Source organism: Mandrillus leucophaeus, unplaced genomic scaffold, assembly GCF_000951045.1.
Source record: "Mandrillus leucophaeus isolate KB7577 unplaced genomic scaffold, Mleu.le_1.0 Scaffold155, whole genome shotgun sequence".
NCBI classification, from domain to species: Eukaryota; Metazoa; Chordata; class Mammalia; order Primates; family Cercopithecidae; genus Mandrillus; species Mandrillus leucophaeus.
Window position 1 is genome coordinate 2,371,000 of NW_012101532.1, and position 4,272 is coordinate 2,375,271.

Consider the following 4,272-nt stretch of genomic DNA (forward strand, 5'->3'; position numbering starts at 1 on the left):
AGAAAGAAAAGAGAGAGGAGGGAGGGAGGGGAAGAAAGGAGGCTGTATGGGATAAGAAAACAGGCCACCTTGCAAAGGCTAGCCAAGAGTTGAAGCTCTGATGGGGAGAAGGTTGTGTAATGTCGGCAAGTTCAGACATAGCAGGAGAAAAGGCCAGGAAGCCAAGACTAGGGGCAGCTTCAGAAACATCCCATGGTCCCCTAGAGAGAATAAAAGCCACCCAGGACCCAAAGGCAAAGAAGAGTAGGTTTGAGGAGCACATTGGATGGGGCTTGTATGATGCATATTTTGGAATGCTTGCCCCAGCCAGGCCTCCTTCTCAATGAGTCTTTCCTCACCCAAAGTCCCTGACACTCTAAATGTGTTTTATTCCAGGAGGCCTAATGTCTACCCACCTTCGTTCCATCTACCTCCCAATGGACACAGCCAATGGAATCAGAAGTGTGGTGGATACTGACACAAGGTCTGCAAATCCTTGGTATGTCAAAGACCCATCAAATTCCCTCCTGAAATTCTGAAATAAGAGGCAAAGACATTTGATGGTCAATGGCAGGCACCAGAATGGAAATGTTATCAAGTAGAGAGAGAATGCGATGAGCAGCCTGGGGAGACACAAACAAGAGAGAGTACACAGAGGAATATGAATGAGAAAGAGGAATGGGACAGACACAAAGATGAGAAGAAATAAGAGTGCTCACCTCACACCTGATAGGTGGAGAAAGAGGCCTCAGTCCTCGGCTCTCCCAACCTCTATATTCAATGCCACCATGTTGCACAACTCCAGAGATCACTATGTACCTCATGGTCCATGCAAACAATACCTTTGGAATTGTGCAGTGCACAGCCTGTGCAACTGAACATGGTAGTTCTGTCTCTAGCTATATTTTATTCCTGTGATCATGACATTGCCTATTGTGTCTTCATAGTAATCCTTTTCCATGAGCTAGCATGATGGGTTTCTGTTTCCTTCCAGCAAAAGAGTTTTGACCAAGCACAGGCTCAGTAGGCAAAGACCATTATGCTGGATTCCTAATCCCTTGATCGACTGGATCTAAGATCATCAGTATCTCTGTGTTTTAGATTTCCAGGAAGTGTCATTCACCCAGCGACACTGGACCTAACTGTTTGAGGACCTAAAAAGCAAGTACATATAATCTGCAACTGCTGGGAGAACTGGCCGTCTTCTGCTTTAATGGAATCTGTGATCACGGTCTCTTTGGTATGTTTGCAGTGTCTTGGCACATAGACCTATAAAGATAAGTCTAAGAGAGATCGTGGCCAGAAACACTGGAAAACTAGTTTGGTAAAGACCTGAGTTTTACCCAGGTTAGAAAGTTTTGATTCAGTGCTGAGTGGCTGGCGGATCCCATATCCGAGATTGCCTAATACCTGCATAAAATTCTCATCCCTCTTAAGCAAATTCAGCTATATGCATATCGCCTCTCCTCTGGTCCCCGCCATCTTTGCCTGGAAGAAAAGCACATAATACACAAGAAAGCCTATAGACACCTAAGCAGAGGGAGACAGGTGATCGAGAATGTTTGAAAATCATTTTCCTGGCCAGGCACCCTGGCTCACACCTGTAATCTCAGCACTTTGGGAGGCCAAGGCGGGCAGATAGCTTCAGCTCAGGAGTTCAAGACCAGCCTGGGCAACATGGCAAAACCCTGTCTCTACCAAAAAATACAAAAAATTAACTGGGCATGGTGGCACACACCTGTGGTCCCAGCTACTCGGGAGGCTGAAGTGGGAATTTGTCATTCAGCCCGGGAAGCGGGAAGCAGGAAGCGGAGGTTGAAGTGAGCTGAGATTGCATCACTGCACTCCAGCCTGGGCAACAGAGTAAGACCCTGTCTTTAAAAAAGAAAGAAGAGAAACTTATTTTCCTCTTCCCATCTTCTTCCCTCTCCAGCTATCTGGAGTCTGAGGTCCCCTGCACTTAAATCTCTAACTTATCTATGTTGTAGCTCATGAAAAGAAATTTTTAACAGCAAGCCTTATATTCATTCATATTTCATGCACCTTCCTATGTCAGACAAAGTACATTCCTCAAAAGAAATTCCTCCACTTATTCTAAGCACATTGCAAAGCCCACTCTTTGCATATGCGTTGGTTTTGTGACTATCAGAGTCTCCTCCCCCTACCCCAGGCTGCCACTAATAAATCAAATCACTTGATGCTGTTTTGAATACATGGAAAGATCAGAGTGCAATTCTAATGCTGTGATGTTAGGCATTTGTTTGATGGCGGTAACATTTTTCACAACAAGATACATTTCTGTTTCCTCGAGTTGTCATTAAAAACAGAAATTGAGCCATATATTGATGGACTCAAACTACAGTGCATACATTTTGTGGATTCTAAAAACAAACAACCAAAACAAACAAAAAAAAATGATGGAAAGGCTGAAGGGCAGCCTGAGTGTTGCCTGGCATTCTGGTGCATGAGGTCTCAAACAGCGATTCTCAGAGCAGGCCCCAGCCCAGCCACAGCAACAACTCCTGGGAATTTGTGGGAAGTGAACATTTGTGAGCCTCATCCCACACCTACTGACTAGGCACGCTGGGTTCTGGACCTTTTTTTTTTGGATGGAGTCTTGCTCTGTCGCCCAGGCTGGAGTGCAATTGGCACAATCTCTGCTCACTGCAACCTCTGCCTCCTGGGTTCAAGCGATTCTCCTGCCTCAGCCTCCCCAGTAGCTGAGATTACAGGCATGCACGCCCATACCCGGCAAATTTTTGGATTTGTAGTAGAGACGGGGTTTTACCATGTTGGCCAGGGTGGTCTCGAACTCCCGACCTCAGGTGATCTGCCCCCCTCAGCCTCCCAAAGTGCTGGGATTACAGGTGTGACTCACCATTCCTGGCTGGATTCTGGGGCTTTAAACTAGGGCTTTAACAAGCCTTCTAGGTCATTCCAATAATGATCAAGGTTGAGAACTAAAGAGTTCTGGCTATTGGAGCTTGTGAAAAGGAGATCATTATCCTTAGCAAACTAACGCAGGAAGAGAAAACCAAATGTCCTCACTTATAAGTGGGAGCTAAAGGACCAGGCGTGATGACTCACACCTGTAATTCCAGCACTTTGGGAGGCGGAAGCAGGTGGATCACTTGAGGCCAGGAGTTCAAGACCAGCCTGGTCAACATGGTGAAACCCCGTCTTTACTAAAAATACAAAAATTGGTTGGGCATGGTGGCGGGTGCCTGCAATCCCAGCTACTTGGGAGGCTGAGGCAGGAGAAGCACTTGAACTCGGGAGGCGGAGGTTGCAGTGAGCCAAGATCACACCACCGCACTCCAGCCTGGGCAACAGAGTGAGACCCAGTCTCCACAAAAAAAAAAAAAAAGAGGCAAAGAAAAAAATAAGTGGGAGCTAAAGGATGAAAACATTTGGACACATAAAGGAAAACAACAGACACTGGGGCCTATTGCAGGGTGAAGGGTGGCGGGTGGGAGGAGGGAGAGGATCAAAAAAAAATGACTAATGGGTACCAGGCTTAGTACCTGGGTGATAAAATGATCTTTTCTTTTTCTTTTTTTTGTTTTGTTTTGTTTTGTTTTTCTTTTTTAATTATACTTTAAGTTCCAGGGTACGTGTGCACAACGTGCAGGTTTGTTACATTTGTATACATGGGCCATGTTGGTGTGCTACACCCATTAACTCGTCATTTACATTAGGTATATCTCCTAATGCTATTATCCCCCTCCCCTCACCCCACAACAGGCCCCAGTGTGTGATGTTCCCCTTCCTGTGTCCAAGTGTTCTCATTGTTCAATTCCCACCTATGAGTGAGAACATAAAAGAAAGTACCATCAGAGTGAACAGGCAACCTACAGAATGGGAGAAAATTTTTGCAATCTACTCATCTGACAAAGGGCTAATATCCAGAACCTACAAAGAACTCAAACAAATTTAAAATGATCTTACAACGAACTCCTATGACACAAGTTTACCTGTGTAATAAACCTGCACTTGTACCTCTGAACTTAAGTTATTTCAAAAGTGGCAATGAGTTATTGGTTCAAGAAGACAAATCAAATAGAGATTAAAGAGAGAGAGAAGCAGATGTTCCCGAGCAGCAGTACCTGATAACAATCAAGCCCTCACCCCACTGTTTTTTCGTAAAACCCTAACAATAGGCTTAGAACTTCACTGCCATCAGATACTCCTGCCAGGGTTAGGGTTTGACGGGATCATTCATTTAAAAACATCGTTGGTGTGCTTTTACATCAGGTATAACTCCCAATGCAATCCCTTCCCCCTCCCCCTCCC